Source organism: Eptatretus burgeri, chromosome 12, assembly GCF_056783735.1.
Source record: "Eptatretus burgeri isolate ZD-2024b chromosome 12, Ebu_testis_v1, whole genome shotgun sequence".
Taxonomy (NCBI): Eukaryota; Metazoa; Chordata; class Myxini; order Myxiniformes; family Myxinidae; genus Eptatretus; species Eptatretus burgeri.
Window position 1 is genome coordinate 84,495,666 of NC_140972.1, and position 21,509 is coordinate 84,517,174.

At 44.4% G+C, this 21,509-nt stretch overlaps 1 protein-coding gene and 1 pseudogene across 6 annotated transcripts in view; one reads left to right on the plus strand and one right to left on the minus strand.

Annotated features, from left to right (window-relative positions):
• The window catches only part of MYO5A (myosin VA), a 184,695-nt gene that overhangs the window by 122,166 nt on the left and 41,020 nt on the right, over nucleotides 1-21,509 (minus strand). The window lies entirely within an intron of this gene.
• Nucleotides 4,174-7,304, plus strand: LOC147016024 (uncharacterized; annotated as a pseudogene).

Sequence of the window (21,509 nt, forward strand, 5' to 3'; positions counted from 1 at the left end):
CAAGTGTTGTGGTCAATGTCTATATGTTTTATTTCAACTCAACAAAATAAAAATTTTAATGACATTATTTTTAATGTAATATAAATGACTTATGTTGGTAAAGATGGTTCTATCTTTGGTGTATCCCAATAACTGGATATCGATTTATTACACAAAGACACAGGCTGAACGACAGAAATATAATATAACAAAAAATATTCACATGAAAAATGCTTATAAATTAATAAATTATCCAAGCCCGACTGACGCGAATGACTTTGTGAGATCAAGTGATTTATCACAATATATATCCTTAAATAAAATGGCACATTTTGTTAAAGGAGTAGAATTTACAACCATAACACCTGGTTCAACAAACCATACACCTTTTCTTATTAAATTCAATTATCTGCTTCGTATTGAATTTTTTAAAGAAGGAAGAATAGTTAATATGAGAATAGAGAAATGGAGGTATAATGTGTTTGACTTAGGATACAATTGGTCTTTTTCATTAAACCTAGAAGACCTACACGATTTTTATCAGTCTCGTAAAGAAGAATCAGGAGATATGTGGAAACACGATTAGTAAACAACAAATACACGATTTCGGGAAGAGGAAATTATATGATGGTGAAGCAATAGTTTATATAAACAAAGAAGGAAGGAAATTGGATAATTATACAAAGTCGAAGAATACAAACGGATTTAACAACAGGAAGATGGGGTGGTATTACGTGTCATCATATTAATCTGTCATATATTTCTGATTCATAAATGACAACAAGAAGACTTCAAGAAAATTATAATTTTTACATTCAAGGATACCTTCAAGAAAAGGGTGTTCGATTTTACATTCCTTATGAATTGGAACATGGACACGGACAATTTTCAATTAAAAACTGGCCTTATACTGATGTAAAAAAAAAAAAACCCACAAATAGAGATTTGATTAAAATATTTAATAAAAATGAACTTCTTAAGATGATGAAATGTAAAACTCTTTTGGAAATCATCAACAAATCTTATTGGTTTCCTATTATGAGAAAAATAATTGTGGATTCAAGAGTATCGCAGAATCCAGATCAATATATGTATAATATTCTATGGGGTGAAAGTGATTCAAGGATAGTAAGGGATGAGGAAGGAGTTGAAGAAACTGAGACAAAGGAGGAAAAGGAGAAGAGAGAGAAGCAGGAAAGAGAGAAGAGGGAGAAGGAGGAAAGAGAGAAGAGAAAGAGGGAGGAGAAGGAGAGGGAGGAAAGAGAGAGAATAAATAAATATAAAAATATGGAAACCAGTGAGCTTAGAAAAAGATTGGGGGTATTGCAGAAAATAAATAAATCTCAACGCACCAAGGAGGAAAACAAAGAATTGACAAGTCTATTAGAAATATTTTCGACATGACTATTAACATCGTTTTCAAGGAGATGATATAAATGAGAAAATGGAGATAAAGATTATATTATTGATGATGTTGGTATGATAGACTTTAAAGGTTTCCATTTTTTTCTTAAATAAATGGAGGAGAGAGTGAAGATATTTCTGAGGATTCTTTATGTTTTAAAAATTAAGATTCAAATGTGCATGTTGGAAACTAAAAAGGTTTTTGCACTCTGCAGGAATTTTTTTTTTCATAAATAAATGAGTTATTGTCTCAAATGTAAAAAGAAAACCAACACTAAAAATATCTCATATTTTAAAAGTAAAAATAATAGGGTCATACAAAAAGGTACATGTTCGGTGTGTGGCCCGAAAAAGACTAAATTTATCTCCAAACACAAACATGGAGGAGATATACAAAAGTTTTTATCAGGAAGTAAATTTACAACTTCTGGAATACCAGGGGAATTACATCTACCAGGGTATTCTTTCTGTGGTCCAGGAACAAACTTGGATAAAAGATTAGATGAGCAGACAATCCTAAACCATGGAGTCAACCCATCAATAGGGTTGATGAAGTGTGCATGAGACACGATATTGATTATGGGAATTCCACAACTTTGGAAGAAAAGCATGAAGCCGATAAAGAAATGTTGTTTCATTTGTCTCTGAGACAAAATCCAACCTTGAGACAAAAAGTTGATAGGTTCATCGTGAACAAGATGATCAGTGCTAAATTGAAAATTGGGCTTGGAAATTCAAAAAACTTATAGGCTCTAATGATGTCATTAAGACTGAACAACAATTAGCTGATGAATTACATAAATCAATATTCACAAAGTTTCATAGAGGGAAGGGTTATTCCAAGGAAGTTGATTATATCTGGTCCACTGATTTGATTGAACTCAATAATGATAAGGGGTACAAGTATGCTTTAACCGTTATTGATTTGAGGAGTAGATATGCGTGGGTTGTCCCTTTAAAAAACAAAATGGGTAATATTCTTATGTTAGCCTTTCAACATATATTTAATAAAAGTAAGAGAAAACCTAAAAAAATTGTGGACTGATGAGAGTAGAGAATTCTACAACAAGACATTTATGAATTTTCTAAAAAATAACATTACATTATACAGTACCTTTAATGAAGGAAAAGCGGTTGTTATTGAGTGCTTTAATTGTACTTTAAAAGAGACTATATAAAAAAAATTCAGCCAACTTGGTTCTCAACAATGGTCATATTTTATTCAGGATATTGTAGATAAGTACAATGTTACGATTCACACCTCAACAAATACCAAACCATCAGAAACATTTACAAAATTAGAAAAAGAAAAAGAGATTAATGTCAGAAAGCCTAAGTTCAAAGTTGGTGATATAGTAACATTATATCGGTGGAAATCTCATTTTGAAAAAGGTTATACAAAGCGGTGGACAAATGAGCTTTTTCAAATCGTTGATGCAATAGATACAGTTCCTTGGACTTATAAGGTATATGATTTAAATGGGGAAGAGATTTTAGGTTCATTTTATTCACAGGAATTACAAATTACAAATAACAAATAAAAGATAAATTGTAAAAAAAATTTTTTTTTTAAACTCCACCCACCCAAGCCCCTCCCATCCATACATAAACCCCACCCACAAAAGCCCCACACCACACAAACCCCACCCCACACAAGTTCCACCCACAAAAACCACATTCATCATATTCACATAATTAGTGATTAGTTCATTAGTTCCACAAACAGCATGTTTATTTAATTAAAAAAATTGCTCCACCCATCCACACAAGCTCCACCCACACATCCACCCATCCATCCATACAAGCTCCACACACAAGCCCCGCCCATACAAGCCCCGCCCTAACCCCCCCAGTGCGCTCCCACCTTTGACCCACCATCCCGCTCATCCCACCTCCCACCCTTCCCCACACACACACGGGGAAGGGAGGGGGGTGGGATGAGGGGGTGATGGGTCGTTGGGGGAGCGCACCTACCCCCCACCCCTCCTTTACATCTCCTTTATTCTTTTCTTGTAATTAAGAATTAAATAATTAAAAGCAAAGCAAATATAATTTATCAACATTAAAAATATTGAACATTCAGTTGTAAAAATAGATAATATTTCCAAGCAGTCTGCTTCAGATGTCTTGAGTTTCATGTCAGATTCCTGCAGATGATTAACTTGTGGGCTTGGTTCATCCAGACAGGTTTTTAAACTGAAAAAAAAAAAAAATCATGAGTCAACATTCAAGGGATAGTTCAGTGGATAAGCTCTCATATTTTAAGAAACTGTGAATTTTATGAGAAAAGTATGAAATTTCTAGCATAGTTAGGTCATACCATAATGTTTATTTTCGGATGTGGAGGGAAGTCAGATTTGACCTCTGAGGGGACAGTGAGAGGTCAAATACAAGATGGCCCCTAGTACCTGGATCTAATGTTCAAACGTCCTTAATTTTGGAACCAGACTGCGCAGAAAAACATTTACGGTGTCATTTCCAACTAAATTGGGGATGCTCATTCATTTGGTGATACCTTTGAGGATGTCAGAATTCAAGGAAATTAATTTAGGTCAAGGTCAAGGTCAAGGTAAAAATTTATCAAAAAATAAGCAATCATTTGAAATTTGCAAATGAATACCGAGTGGTGTCATTGTGGCGAATTTCATTATTTAGCCCCTCAGAGGGTGTGCTTGAGGCGGATGTGGCGCAGTTATGTATTGTGTATATCCATGCTTAGACTAGCTGGGTAGAGATGCATTATCTGTAGAGTTATGTTTTGTTGACCCTTACCAATAAAGAAATCCTGGATATTGGCATGTATCTAAGAAAATAGCCGAGATGTAAAATGTGGTATGGTAGTTGGTGCTTTCATTGTGTTTTTGTCTTTCAGAATCTTCTCTTCTGCCGTGGTGATTTCGTCGCAAGCATGCCGAAACATCACTTCCTGATGGACCCAACCAAACCCTCTAAATCCAAGCAATTCAAGCCACCCCCAGCATTAACTAGGACATTTGTGTCCTCTGCCAAGTAGTAACACATGAATCTTTGCAGTGTCCTCTCAGATCAACGAAACAGCCCATTGATAGTGGCTATGCATCCCTGGCAGAAGACCTTCTCCGGTTCCACACCCTTCAGCACATGCCAATGGACCTCCAACTGGAGCGATTGGATGACGGAAATGGCATAGAATCTACTCTGAAGGCACACGGGGCTGAGTGGCACAAGAAATGCCGGCTAAAATTCAACAAAAAGGCGTTTGATGAGCAAAGTCGGGGAGAATTGACTACAGGACAACGAAGTACCTCTTCTGTGCACACTCTATCTGCTCACAGCCATCCACAGTCCACGGAGCCTACTTGTTTCTTCTGCAATGAGCCTGCTGGTTCTGTACATTTACATAATGCATCAACCTGCAACATCAACACAAATGTGCGGATGTGTGCCTTTGAACTTGAGGACGCTGTTCTTTTGGCCAAGCTTGCAGCAGGGGACATGATGGCCATTGAGGCCAAGTACCATCACCACTGTCTGCATTCACTGTACAACAGAGCCAGGCAGGCTGCACCCAAAGGCAATGGTGGAGATGATTCTTGCCTGCATGGCATAGCCTTTGCTGAGCTAGTGGCATACTTGGAAGACATGAACATTGATGAAGGCAGTGCTCCTGTGTTCAGACTGACAGACATCGCTTAGCTGTACAAGGTCAGACTGGAGCAGCTTGGTCTGACTGCAGCAAAACTGATTCACACCACCAGACTGAAAAACCGACTGCTTACTGCGCTTCCTGATCTGAGGGCACATTCACAGGGAAGACACACAATTCTGAGTTTTGAGAAGGACATTGGACCAGCCCTCATGATGGCCTGTCATCATTTCTCCTTTGATGGGTCGTTCCAGGCAAATTGCCAGCAGGAGGCTGTGCCACCAGCCCTCTTGGCTCGAGTCAACATGATACTCGATGGGGCAAACATCGAGCATCAGACTCAGCTGGTACACACAACCACCACAAAACCTGCCCTAGCAATCTCCCAATTAATGGTGTTCAACAGTGTGGGGGAAAAATTTATATTAATGTATTTTAAATTGTAACAAATGGAGTTTCAGAAATGTAACTTTTATGCTGCAAATTGAATTGGCTGTCATTTCTGGCCAAAAGACTATAGCCCTAAATGATAAGAAATGTGTTGTTCTGGAGCAGAGTGACCGAGCTGATAAATGAACCTTTGCTTAGAAAATGTACGAAGTGGCTTTTTGTCTAAAGGACACGTCTACAGTCTGGGTGAATATCCCCCAACCTCTCTCTCATGGAAGTATAAAATGTTTTGAAAGGCACATTTTCTCAGTACGAGCACGTGAGGAAGTATAGTTTCTCAGTGGCTTGTACTCCTTGGAACTGACCAAGTACCAAGTTAGAATAAAACTCTGATGTAATGTAGAGGTGAATTGAATCGGGTTGGTCTAACTGTTAACTAAAGTAAGAATAAATGAAATAGAACCAAATAATATTGCAAACAAATGGGGATTTTTAAGTTCATTGTACAAGGGTGAGAAGTGTATGGTGTATAATTAGGAAAGAAATTGTTTCACAAGGAAGGACTTGTGTGGACATCAGTTTTATCAGTGTCGATAGGGTTTTTTTGTAGGATTTTATAATCAAATCGGACAAACGTTAAACTCTGTCTGAAGTCAAATAGGATTCCACAATCGGCCAGTTAGAATCCTTCAGGAGGACAACGATCACAACAAGGTGGGTTAAAAAAATCCACATCAACAGCATAAAGCATGCACGGAACGTGGATTCACCAAGCTCAGAACGTCATAGCCGCAGCCGAGAAAATCCACCCCCACTCAATCTGTCTCTCAAGATCCATGCAGTTACATGAAGTAGAATGCTAGTTGACACACTGTTCAATCTGGGATTTTGCGTTTCCTATGACAGGCTGTTGCGACTCACATCAGACATTGCCAATGGTGTTTGCCAGCGCTTTAGGGTGGAAGATGTAGTGTGTCCACCAAACTTGCGTCACGGACTGTTCACAACAGGGGCTGTGGACAACATCGACGACAATCCAAGTTCTGCAACAGCCAAAGATTCCTTCCACGGCACTGGAATCTCGCTTATGCAGCATCCGTCACACACAAATGACGGAACTGATAGTGGTGTACTAGTGATTAGTCAGTGTGGCTCTTCCACCAAGTCAGTGACACCTCTGCCATCAGCCTACATAATTGTGCCACCCGCTGCCCTCAAGACAAAGGATTTTAGTGCGCCGGCTGTACAAGGTCGCGCGAGACCTTCCAACCTACTGGCTGCTGCAGCTGCCACAGAAGATGAGTTTGCATGGCTCAGCAAAGTCAAGACAGCTGTTGAAAAGTTTACCATGGATGGCAGGATATTGTGGTCTGCGTACCACGCTGACGCACACCAAGCTGCCATCCCACCTGCAGCAATCAACGCACTATTGCCTCTGTTTCTTGACAATGCACACTCAGTGGCAATGATACGGCACTCCATGGACATCGTCAAGGAAGCAGTTCAGCACGTGAACCCTGGTCAGGTTCCTGTCCTTGCTGCTGACCAACCACTGGATGCTCTTGCTAAGGAAATCCAGTGGGCCTGGCCAGCCACTCACGGGGAGAATCATTTTGTGATCATGTTTGGTGGTCTACACATCGAGATGGCTACGTTGAAGTTGCTGGGAGACTGGCTGGAAGACAGTGGCTGGACGAACGCCCTGGTACAGGCTGACATTGCAAGTTCCGGAACAGCAAATTCCTTCATACATGCCAGCCATGTCACCAAGACCCGCCATGCACACCAGGTCACAGATGCAAGCCTTTATACACTCCTCCAACAAGCTTACCATGAAGACTGCACATCCGATGATACTGATGCCATGCAACCTGATAGTCCACCTTTTGAGTGGTGCATACAGTGAACAAAGGCCAGTGTCCACTTTGACCTTGATCGAAATGCATTTCCTGGGCTCCTGGCGATCTCAAAAGTATCACCAAATGAATGGCAATTCCAAACTTACTTGGAAATGACACCTTAAATGTTTTTTTTACACTGTTTAGTTCCAAAATTAAACACGTTTGAACATTAGACCCGGTGGACTGGCGGCCCTCTTGGATTTGACCTCTCACGGTCCTCAGAGGTCAAATATGACTTCTCTCCACATCTGAAAATAAACCTTATGGTATTCACGAACTATGTCAGAAAATTCATGCTTTTCTCATAAAACGCACAATTATTGTGCTTATCTGCTGTACTAGGAGATACAGACAAAGGGATAAATAGACAGACAGAGACAAGCAGAGAGAGAGAGAGAGACAGACAGACAGACAGACAGACAGACAGACAGACAGACAGACAGATAGACAGACAGAGAGAGAAAGACACAGAGGCAGATAGACAGAGACAGCCAGATAAACAGAAAGAAAGAGACAAATGGACAGAGACAGCCAGATAAACAGAAAGAAAGAGACAAATGGACAGAGACAGAGATACAGATAGATAGATAGATAGATACAGAGACAGACAGACAGACAGACAGACAGACAGACAGACAGACAGAGACAGACACGTTTGTTTCTCACCTTGAATTCGGTATCAATGGGCATGAGAGAACTTGTTCCCAGTCAAAAATAATATCACTCAGTTGATTTCTAAAGGAAGAAATCTCTTCAAGAAAGTCGTTAATTTTTATCCATTCGTCGTGTAATTCAGATAATTCGTTCTCCACAGCCGTGATCAACGATGGGGCCAAGCGGTGAGAGAAAAGCAAACAATAATTATTGGTCGTACAGTGATTTAATTAATAATCAATTGCTTCACTGTCATTCTCAGAGAAAGCCGTACTTGACAATACACACACAAACTTACCAATATTGTGATGGGTTCTGTTCTTCGTCAGATGAAAGATAGTTCATGTTTCAGTAAATTACCATTGGGACAAGATGAGAAAAATAAAAGAGCCGTCAGACAAGATTTTCAATCGAGAAAGCCGACTTTTAAAGCAGCTTCGAGGTAGTACGAGTACGTAATCTTGGAAAATAACCCGTGCTTGAACACAATGGGGCAGCTTCCTGTTTTTTTAAACAGCTCAGTAATTCTGGAAAATTTCACAAGCTTTCTGTTTTCAGCTGCACTCAGCTTACAGAATGTGTGGAAAGTATTTTATAATATATCAGACTCTTTATATAATTTTAATGTACATGAGTAAAACCAAAATATAAATTTAATTACAAATAAGTTGGAGAATGTAAAAAAAAATTCAATCAGAAATCAGTAAGTCTCAATTTAACATGTGCTCAATGCGGCAGAGATCGGTCTCCTCTTTTGACCTGATGGGCCGAGAGTCAGGGGGGCAGGGGTGGGGGGGGGGAGAAAATCATTCTCCTATTTGGGGTTTTTTGGACCTTGAGACAGTCTCAATTTAATATGAGCTTGTATGGGAGGGGGAGAAAATCATTCTCCTGTTTTAACCTAATGAGCCTTCAGTAAGAAAGGTTTCCCCATTCATTTGTATGGGGGAGGGGTGGGGGAGGAATTAGTCCCCTGTTTAGGGCTTTTCTGGGGTTAATTCAGAGAGTTTTCCCCCTTTTCCCCATTCATTTGCATGGGTGCCTCAGAAGCCTCATTTATCCTCTACTAGCATTGCTCGTCAACATCATCAGTCATGCCATTTACACAAAGGGTGCCCCACATAAGACTGAATCATACACTTATTAAATAACTCTTACAAATTGAATCATTTCAATGAAAACAGGCATGAATCAAGAACATTGTTTAGCATTTATAGGAGGATACTCTCATATTAGAACGTAGCCGTTCCTCAGGCCATTCGGAACGTTTAAAATCCAGATATGGGAAGGGTACATACTGTATATAACCACCCTCTTCCCCCACCCCAAAAAACTCGTGCAGTATTAATTAGGTTTATAGGAGCTATTTAAGGCAGTAACTCCAAAATACACATTTTAACGAGTTGAAGTGTACGAAATAAAATCATAAACGTTTTGGATGAGAGAGATAGGTTTAAATAACAAAAGAAATGTGTATGTATGTATATATGTGTATATATGTATGTATATATATATATATATATATATATATATATATATATATATATATATATATATGTATGTATGTATGTATATGTATATATATATATATATATATATATATATACCTGGTGTTGGCGCAGTGGTTAGGGCAGCGGCTTGGGATCCAAAAGGTCCTGAGTTCAAGCTCCGTTCGGCCACCGAATTAATACACCAGGGGGTTGACTCAGCCTGACATCCTTCCAAGGTCGGCGAAATGAGTACCAGTATACTGGGCCGGTGTATACCCCGGTTAAAATAGGTGTACCATATCCCTGTGTCGTAAGAGGCGACCAGGGTTGCGTCAGGAAGGGCATCCGGCGTAAAACATGTGCCAAATCACTATGCAGATCATACGGATGATCCGCTGTGGTGACCCCTAACGGGAGCAGTCAAAAGAAGAAGAAGAAATATGTATGTATGTATGTATGTATGTATGTATGTATGTATGTATGTATGTATGTATGTATGTATGTATGTATGTATGTATGTATGTATGTATGTATGTATGTATGTATGTATGTATGTATGTATGTATATATATATATATATATATATATATATATATATATATATATATATATATATACATATATACATATATACATATATACATATATACATACATACATATACATACATATACATACATATACATACATACATACATATACATACATATATATACATATATATACATACATATATATATATATATATATATATATATATATATATATATATATATATATATATATATATATATATTGTTTTGAATCTACGCCCGCCCGGCGTGCGAATGACCGCTTTAACCAATGGCGGCCGTCTCGCCCACTGGACAGACAATTCAGTCGTGACTTTCTGGAACAATGCCAGAAACCAGTCACGGGTGAGTTTTTAATCCCACCACGGTCCAGTCCGTATTCTACCCGCACGAAATAGGGTCAATCGCCGAATATCGATATACCTAAGTACCCGCGCGGGTAACCTACCGAGGGACCGTACCTCGGCGAAGGCCTGCTTGGACACGAACCGCTTAAGCGGTCCGTTCCGTTCTGGGATAACCGAGCGGGTATTATCTCCACACCTCGCCAGACCCGATTCTATTTATCGGTATTCAAAACCCAACTAGTATTCTGAGAGCGAGATAGCGGTTCAATGGGGGGAAAAGACACGACGAACTGGTTAACATTAACACAAGCACATTTATTATTTCCACACGTATACAGTCATGCAGGTATGGAATCAATAAAAGCGAAAGCAAAGGGTGCTACGACCGTCTCTGAGCAATTATGTACAGTCACTTAAGTTTTACTTACAAGACACGGGCATTCGAAAGCAAAACCCCAGGAAAAAGACCACGCCCATAGACAGGGGAGTCAGACTGGGCCCGTGGGCCTTTATAACATGGAGCCGTGTAGACCGCAGAGGCTCCGCGAGGCCGCGCAGGTTACCCTCCTTGCTGGGCGACCCACGACGCTCCTTCCCCAAGGCAGCTAGCGTAACCGCGGTCCGGCCCAGGCCTGGTGGTACGGGCCCCGGCTGGAAACGCCTGAGAGGAACGAACGGGCCTTTGCTCTCTTAGAGTTGATGCTCTGTAAGAACCCGTCCGTTCCTCAGCGATGCTCGGAATGTCCCGAAGCCTGATCACCTCAGACCGTCTGGCGCTGGCGGGCAAGCTCTCTCCGGCTCGTACACGTTCCGCAGCTCTGCGCGGCACAGCAGGCTTAGCCGCACACCCCATTCTCCTCAGCTTCTCCAGCTACTGCAGGCTTCAGACTTCCACGCGGCTCCTCGAGCTCTCCAGACCCGTTCAACTGGTGCTCTGCGCGGCCTTTTATAGGGCTGGTGAGATGAGATCTGATCTCCACACTCTCACCTGACCTCTGACCTCTGCGCGGAAAGCGGACGTTGTAGAAATCACCGGCCCTCTGGATCCGCTTCTCCGAGAGCAAGCCGACATGTCTGAAATCATCACCCTTCGACCCCCACAGGCCCCGCCCCTTTCTCTCCTGTGATCCGTTTTCCGAGGCGAAGCTTTTACAGAGCGGACGTGCGTGGAATCACAGTCGCTTACGCTCACAATGAAACCCCCCACGTCGGTTTGCAGCGACGCTGTTCGCTGGGGACTCGCCACTGCTGGTGCAAAGATGGCGTCGTTTCGGAGACGAAGGTGAGGTGATGTTTGTGGTGTGGAGATGTTGACGGTTGCTGGCGGAGTGGTGAGGATGGCGTGGTTGTTGAGGCAGGTGTGGTTGTGGTTGTTGTGAAGCGGTTGATGAGAGTGATGTTGGTGGTGGAGGTGGTTGGTCCAAAATAACGATATTAAAGAAAAACGGCTAACTGAAGATTCACAGCCCTGACAACACGAATAATTCCCATTAAACAACGGTGGGGAAATCTCACTGAACACAGACTTATCGATCTAACTGAACTAAGGACCTTTATGGTGTTTTGCGAATTTCCACAGCCGTAACACTACCCCCTCACTTTTCTACAGACTCGTCCCGAGTCGTCGAATTTTCGTTTGCCATCATGTGTAAGTTTCCCCTAGTACGATTTACCTTCGGATCCCTGAGTGCGACATTTAGTGTATTCGTGTCCCAAAAATAAATAACCAAGGGGCTGAGTAACTAACTAAACAAACCCACTTTTACAGACGACTTAAATAAATTGCCGGTGCTATGACACACATGCAGGGGGTGCAACTCATGTACAATTTTACCCTTAAAATTTACACTACACCATGGCCCAGGACCTATGGACTCTGTGGGGAAAACAGGGAGCCAGACTGCTCACACGCAGTCTCTGGCTTGCAGGTGACAGGGAATGTGGCCGGCTGCTCAGACGCAGTCCTAGGCCTCCCCCGTGAAATGAGTGCAGTCAACACAAGCGGTGCACAGGCTGCCAGTGCAGTCCCGTGATGCGGCTGCCTACAAGGGCAGTCCCTGCAGCACGCGCGATGATCCTGGCACACATGGTAATGGACAGAATGGGGCCAATGCAAAAAGGGCTAGCAGGCATGGGGTCAAGGCAAAGGCAGGCAAACAAGGCAGGCAAAGGCAAGACAAGGCCGTTGTAGCAAAACGGGCCGGTGGTGAAGCTGACCGGCACAGGCCTTGTAGTAAAACAGCCGGCAGATGAATGACCGGCACAGGCCTTGCAGTAAAACAGCAGGCAGATGAATGACCGGCACAGGCCGTGCAGTAAAACAGCCGGCAGATGAATGACCGGCACAGGCCTTGCAGTAAAACAGCAGGCAGATGAATGACCGGCACAGGCCTTGCAGTAAAACAGCCGGCAGATGAATGACCGGCACAGGCCTTGCAGTAAAACAGCCGGCAGATGAATGACCGGCACAGGCCTTGCAGTAGTGAGGTTCGTGGAGGGAGTGCGGTGGTGCTGGCCACTCGGAAGGCGGGCTCGGACCTACCCTACTGTCTCCCTCCCAACCTATCGCCTTTGCCTGTCTGTCCATACCCACTTCCTTAATTTGCAAAAAATCCAAAAATTTAGCCCCAACTTATTTTTTTTATTTTTTATTTTATTTTTTATTTCCCCTCGATAAATCGTCTCCTAACCCCCTTTATTGTCTCTGTCCGGCTAACCTATCATGTCTCCTAGCCTACTCCCAACCGCTACGTTTCCTTCCTGGAAGGGAATAAGGGAGAGCTCGTGTCCTGTGTCGAGGCCCAACGAAGCCTCAGAAAGGCCTCCTCATATTTCAGCGATCTACTTACCCAAGGTGAGTCCAGCGGCCCACAACGAGCGAAGGGATGGATGGTGCGGAGGGGTACATTTCCTATCTACCCTAACCATTTAACTTTTAACTACCCCGGGGCTTTCAAAAAGCGCCTCTCGCTTAATCTACTGGTTCTTACAACCAAGATTCCCGTCACCTGTGTTGGTGTCCTCACACATTCGGGCCTTGCCCTTGAATTTTCCCTCGTGCCCTTGCAAGGTTTCGTGGCTGGGACGCGTGGCTCCCTTGGCAGGAACTACCGTCTGCCGATTCTCAAACAATGGCACCCCTGGGCACTACAACTGCCTCCGAGCCTACCAGCTTCTTAAACACCAGAGAGTGCCCTCCCTGGCGACTCCCCTGAAATGCTCACGTGTTAGGCTGGTGCCCCGGGCCCCTTCCCTGGGTGCCCGTGCCCAATGCACTGACCACACGGCCAATGGCGCCCCGGGCCCTGCATAATGCGGGCCCACCCGTGCCCACTACACTATCCCGGCCCCCCATGGACCCTTGGCCTACCGTGCCGACTAGCCCGGTGCACCCACTAAGCGATACTCACCATTCGCAGCCACGCTCCCAGCCCGTCAACAGGGCTCCTGCACCCCTCCAAATCGGTATTGAGCCTTTGTTCCCACCAACAGCAAAACGACCTCCATTTTGTCAATTTGACTAACCCACTAACTCACTTTACACTGACCCAGGGGTCCCTTGGGTGGGTCCCAACATCTCCACCTCCACTCCTCCCCCCAATCACTCATCACACCATGCATTCCACATTCACTCCATACACACAGAACCGCTGGCCTCACTCACTCAACATGTTTCAATTAATTTCACTCTTCAACACTTACATCGCTGATCAATGCCGTTCTTCTATCTAAAACCCTCAACTAACTCGTGCTCCCTCGTCATCCCTTACACTAGTAGCACATCCTTTTAATCTACGTAGCTAAGCTACGTCCCCACTACACAACCAAAGTCTGTCTCTGTCCTCAAATATTATTTCCCATCCTAAATGTGAACTACAATCCCTCTAACTAATCCATTCCATGGGCTCCATGAGGACTTATACCTGCCCCATGAAGCCGGTCGAACTAACAGTAACCCTTCCCCCGAACTAGTGGTTTCCTGTGCCCAGGCCAGGGGGGTCTTCTACCCCTGCCCAGGGAATCCTGTTCACCCAAAGCGAGGCTTGCTTTTTTTTTTTTTTAAATGCGCGTAGCAGCACGGCAACTCGCAACCTTCGCTCTTTCCCCGTGACGTCATGGCAGCTGGTCGCGCTTCGCGCACCTCGTCCCTCCTCGAACGGTACCATCCGGAAGGGATTTCCCATCCTGCCGGATTCCAACCATACGTGCAGCCAAGACGTCACCCTGCGCATTCAAAGGAAGCCTCGCGTTTCGAGGGGTTCCCCATGCAAACACATGTGCGCTGCTCGTCGGAGCTTCACACACGCTCGCCTGGAGAACCCATCCGGTCCAAATTCGTTATCCAGCCTACCTTCTGTCAGTCTGCAGGGTCGGCTCGAAACCACCGCGGCGTTTATGGACCGGGTTTCACTCGTGCAGGCGCGCATGTGGCGGCTTCGTGCGACGCACAGCCGGACCCCGCGCGCGCTGCTGTGCAAACCTAGCACGGTGCCCAAAACAGCTACGGCCGCAACTCGGCCTTTGTCCATCGTCAGGCACAGTCTCTGTCGCACTCTCGCGCACAAACTCTCACATGCCATGAGGCTTACACACCTCACCATGACAATCGGACATGCGGTTGCGTTCTCCCGCATGCCAACCGCCATCTCCCTCACACACACACACGGTCTTTCTCGCACACGGCCGTTCACTCTCGCATGCCCTTCCACTCGCACACGTGGTTCCACTCACACACGGGGCTTCATTCACACAATGCGTGCTGGAAAGCACGCATTTCGGCCCACTCGCAACCTCGCACACCATTTTACTCACGTGCGCCATTTCACTCACACACGCTGTCTCTTCTTCCACACACAGTGTGCTGGGAGGCACGCACTGCGGCTCACTCGCAACCTCGCACACCATTTTACTCACACACGCGGTCTCTTTCACACACAACCTTTCACCCATGTGGTGTGCACGTTGCAGCATGCATTTTGCCACACTCATGAACACACACACCGGGACATTCACAATGGGGATTTGCACTACAAGGGATTCCGGGGTCTCCAAACCCCCCCCCCCCCAAGCTCCGTGTGCACCTGTCGACAGCACTCGCCCCCTCTAACTCGTTCAGCACGACCGGACCTACCTGGTGGAGATCTGCCTCAAGGGAGCATAGCGTTTCCCTCCATTCCTGAGGGAGGCTATCCGGCTGCTTGCACCCAGCCACGACATTCCACCAGCTCACCCCCATTATCCTCCACGAACTCCATGTGTGTGTGTTCGTCTTTCACCCCGTCCTTATCGTGTAGTCTCTCCTCTACCGTTTCTACCTCCCGTGTCTCTGTACATTTTATTTCCTTTATTATCTCTCTCGTCTCTACGTGTCTTGCCGTACACGTTTCAGTCACCCCATTTAATTTCCCCATCTGTGTCACCGTCACTTTCTCTGTCACCTGCTCGAGTCTCGTCCTGCTCGTCTCCCGAATTACTTTGTCCTCCCCCGCGGGGCCAACATAGTCCACACTCCCTCTTGTCGGTTCGGTCGAGCTGTCACGTGGTGCCGCCATTTTGCCCGCCTTCAGGCATCACCTCACGGTGGAATCACCGTCGCTTGCGCTCACAATGAAACCCCCCCGTGTCGGTTTGCAGCGACGCTGTTCACTGAGGACTCGCCGCTGCTGGTGCAAAGATGTCGTCGTTTCGGAGACGAATGTGAGGCGATGTTTGTGGTGTGGAGATGTTGACGGTTGTTGGCGGAGTGGTGAGGATGGCGTGGTTGTTGTGAAGCGGTTGATGAGAGTGATCTTGGTGGTGGAGGTGGTTGGTCCAAAATAACGATAGTAAAGAAAAACGGCTAACTAAAGATTCACAGCCCCCAACACGAATAATTCCCATTAAACAACGGTGGGGAAATCTAACTGAACACAGACTTATCGATCTAACTGAACTAAGGACCTTTATGGTGTTCTGCGAATTTCCGCAGCCGTAACAATATATATATATATATATATATATATATATATATATATATATATATATATGTATATGTATATATATATGTATATGTATATATATATGTATATATATATATATATGTATATGTATATGTATATGTATATGTATATGTATATGTATATGTATATGTATATGTATATGTATATGTATATGTATATGTATATGTATATGTATATGTATATGTATATGTATATGTATATGTATATGTATATGTATATGTATATGTATATGTACATGTATATGTATATGTATATGTATATGTATATGTATATGTATATGTATATATATATATATATATATATATATATATATATATATATATATATATATATATATATATATATATATATATTGTTACGAATTCGCACCGCCGGCGTGCGATCGGCCGCGTACATCGAATCACAACCGCGTCGCCCACCAGACTGACAATTCAGTCGTGACTTTCCAGAGCTAACGCCGGAACCCTGTCACGGGTGGGTCTTCAACCCCACCATGGCCGTGCCAGTTGTCTACCCGCGCAGGATAGGGTCACTCGCCGAATTCGATATACCTAAGTACCTGCGCGGGGAGCCGACCGGGCAGCCGTACCTCGACACAGGTCGGCTTGTTACACGAACCGCTTAAGCGGTCCGTTCCGTTCTGCTGTGATAACCGAGCGGGTATTATCGCCGACCTCGCCGGATCAGATTCTATTTAATGGGTGTTTGAAACCCCACTATTTATTCCGCGATGCAAGATGGCATTTTCAATAGGGGAAAGAGGACGCGACGAACGGGATACATTCGAACAAAGCACATTTATTTTACACGTACACATATACAGTCAAACAAAAGCAATCACATGACGTATGCAAAGGAAAAGCACTACGACCGAATATAATTAATAAATGTACAGTCACTTAGGCAGTTTTTACTTGTCAGGACATGGCGCCACAAGATTCACTCAAAAGGAAGGAAAGGGCCACTCTCACAGACGAGAGTGGCAGACAGGGTTCGTGGACCTTTATAGTGCGTGAGCCTTGGTTGACCGAATGGGCTCGCGAGACCGATGCGGCTTACCCGCACCCTCGTGGTGCGACGATGGGCAGGTTGCGACGTCTGCTCCCCACGGCCACCAGGACAGCCGCGCCTGATTGCGGCCTTGCGACGATGGGCAGGTCGTGACGTCCGGTTCCCCACGGCCACTAGGACAGCCGCACCTGATTGTGGCCTTGCCAAGGTGAGGTGATCCGGGCCCCGGCCGGCAACGCGGTTGAGAGGAACGAACGGGTCTTTTAGTCCTCTGTCAGAGTTGATGCCCTACAAGAGTTGATTCTCTAAAAGAGTGAAATGCTCCAAGACCCCATCCGTTCCTCAGCGATGCGCAAACACCTCGGACTGCCTTGACGCTGGCAAGCTCTCCCAGGCTGTGGTCTCCACGCAGCTCCTTGGCTTTCTCCGACTGACTCTCTCCAGACTTCGGGCTCCACTCAGCTCTCCGACCCCTCCAGACTGCCTCGAAGCTCTGTTCTGCTCACCTTTATATAGGGCCGGGGGACGAGATTTGGCCTTTACTCTCTGACCCTTGACCCCATGCGGAAAGTGGACGTGGTAGAGATCACCGGCCCTCTGGATCCGATTCTCCGAGACGAAGCTTCCACACAAAGCGGACGTGGTAGAAATCAACACCCTTCGACCCCCACAGGCCCCGCCCCTTTCTCTCCTGTGATCCGTTTTTCGAGGCGAAGCTTCCACACAAAATGGACGTGGTAGAAATCACCAGACTTGCGCTGCATGGCGAGAGAACCCTTGCCTCTCCATGCAGCGATGCCGTTTGATCGGATCCCGCTGCTGCTGGCGCAAAGATGGCGTCGTTTCGGAGATGAAGGTGAGGCGATGTTTGTGGCGTGGAGATGTTGACGGTTGCTGGCGGAGTGGTGAGGATGGCGTGGTTGTTGGGAGGCAGGTGTGGTTGTGGTTGGTGTTGGGGTTAAGGGGAGCGATGTTGGTTGTTGTAATGGTGGTGGAGATGTGGTTGGTTCAAAATAACGATAGAAAAAGAAAAACCTACCTCAATGGATCACAGCCCTGTGACACGAATAAATCCCATTAAACAACGGTGGGGAAATCTAACTGAACACAGACTTATCGATCTCAATGAACTACGGACCTTTATGGTGTTCTGCGAATTTCCACAGCCGTAACAATATAATATATATATATATATATATATATATATATATATATATATATATATATATATATATATATATATATATATGTGTATGTGTGTGTATTTCAGAGACGGAATGACGAAGCTGTTTTGAGTGACTCGGTGGGCGAGGCAAGTTCATCTGTAGAAGCAGAAGTGCTTGGAGACCTGAAGAAGTCGACGGTTTTGTTTTCTGCTTCTCGCTAGCCATAGACAACCCTGTGTTGCAAGTGGCCATTTTGGGAGTGGCTATTTTGTGAGTTTGTGTTGTAAGTTATCCACCAGATCAAAGACGATGGAAGCCTTGTTAGCATCTGTGATTTCTACATGATAGTTAATTTCACTCAGCAGTTTGTAAAGTTTTACATCCTCGTTGGTCATGCATGGGTCACGCTCAGACTCAAATTCAACCTTTTCCCCCTCCTTTTCGACCCTTGTTGCCATGACAAAAATCAATCAGTTCTTCATTGGTTAATTCCTGGATAGCAATCCTGATGTTGTGGTTCTTCCAGAATGTCATGATGGTGTCTGGGAAGTCACATTTCTTGATGTCACCCTTCTTGTGTAGAGATACAAACTGCATGGTGACATCCTGGTCCATCGGCTGAAGGGTTGACGTGGAATTTGGGGCAAAAATACCACCATGAAATCAGGATTGCTTTCACTGAACTCCTGAAGGTTGAGTGGATGTCCTGGTGCATTATCCAAGAAGAGGATGCCTTTTGGAGGAAGATGTCTGGAAATTAAATAAAGCTTCAAATCATTCTGAAAGTGGCTGAAATATTATTTGTGCAGCAACACCTACGCCATTCATGCTTTAGAGTTGTGCATCCACACCACTGGTAGCAGAGGAGTGGAGACGCCCTTCAAGGCACGAGGGCATTTAGACTTATAAACCAAGACTGGCATACAGCAAAAATCTCCAGAAGTATTCGGACAGAACATTAGGGTCATCCTGTCCAAAGACTGCTTTGCCCCTGAAGCACGTTTCTCCTCCTTCATCAGGTATGTTTTGTTGGGCAGTTTCTTCCAAAATAGCCCCATATCATCTTTCCTTTTTTTGTATACAGAGTCGAGGCTCGTAGAGGAGCTAGCTAGCAGAATGAAATGGAACAGAATGGAAAAAGGGAAACACCAACAGCAGAGTAGACATGAGAGTGAGATCAGAGGTTGGAGAGAAGGACACATAGGATTGAACAATCTGCACACAGGCTGAAACACAGCAGAAAGAGGAAGGGGAAAGCAGGGATGAAACAGAAAAGGAACAAACCAACAAACAAAAAGGTGGGGGTGGGGGGGATGAAATCAGAATAAGCTTGAGAAGGGGAGTAATTGGGAATGAGATCTGCATTGAATATCTGATTAGGGTGGTATTCTGCCACGATCTCCGCAAATTCGGCCTTCAACGTCTCAGCAGCCTCATGGTCTGCCCCAGCTGTGTCACCCTGCTTGGAGCCAGAGTGAAGGCCATGGCGATGCTTGAACTTAACTTTGCCAACCACTGGCCAGAGGCCATGAATGACTTCTTTCCACGAGGCTCAAAGGTAGGCATCAAACAAAGACTTTGCATTCTTCGTAAATCATTGGACCACTGAAGGGTAAATTGCTCCTGCACATTTGAGATCCACAGGAGTAAGACAGTCTCCATATCATCATTGTGAGCTTTGTCTTGCTTCCACTTCCCTATTCACACAGCTTTTCCTTTAATTGTTATAAATTTTGCTTTACCCAGTCATCCAATGTTGAAAGACCAGCACACATTTCTTTGGATAATTTATGCAAACTCACACCTTTTCTGTAGTGTTCACAGACACAGACCGTTTATTGGATCATCACCACCATATGCTTATGCTTTTGAAGGACTTTTTTCAACAACATAATGAACTAGAAGGGCACTCTGAAGAGAGCATACCTCCAGCAGGCTGATTAGTTTACATGTTGTATCCCAACTGATGGGCTGGATCTGGATTTAGACCTGAACTAAAATTTAATTGGCTTGTTCTTGTCACCCAACCAACTCACCCACCAAGTTTCGTTTGAATCCGTCCATAACTTTTTGAAATATTGTGCTACATATAATTTTAGCCCCGTCACTGAATGGTGAAAAATCGCTTGAAAACATTCTCAGATCCAGATTCGGATCTTCAAAGTCGAATCAATTCTTCCTTGTTACATGCACGACCTGCCCACCAAGTTTTGTCCAAATCCGTCAACTTGAGATATCCTGCGATATATCATTTTAGCCCTACCACTCAATGGTGAAGAATCACTTAAAAAAGAATTCTCAGATTCAGATCTTCACCAAAATCAAATCATTTCGTCCTTGTCACATACCCAAGCTCTCCAGAAAATTTCGTTTAAATCCGTCCACAACTTGAGATATTTGTTCACAAACTAACAGACAGACAGAGGTGAAAACATAACCTCCTTCCACCTTCGGGGGCAGAGGTAATAACATTTTGACGACTTAGTAATAATGAGGTCGAATTATCACGATAAAGCATGCACCACCGCTCCCAATAGAGAGAATCTCAGAATGAGATCGAGAGAAGGGTCAAATCTCAGATGACAGGTGGGGCTTCTCTGCTGGCCAACGAGCGGTAAGATATGGAGGGCCAATCACAGCCATGATCGCTGCTCTGTGCATGCCTGCCGTGGTAAATTTGAAATTTTAAGTGCTCTGTGAAAGTGGTCGGATATTGGAATAGCTGAAAATGTGGGTATTCAGAAATGAGAGCGCCCACTGTATTTGCATTCTCTGACGTAATCAGAAAGGATTCAAGTGAATTCAACTTGTCAGTCATTTTCTTGGCCAACTCTTCTCAGACAACAACCATGCACAACCTTTTTTTGCCAAATGATGGTTTACCACGGCTATGAAACCCCACTTACGTGGGAGACAGCCATGTACAAGTATAACCATGCACGGTAACAGGCAAGTTTTTTTTAAACGTTCT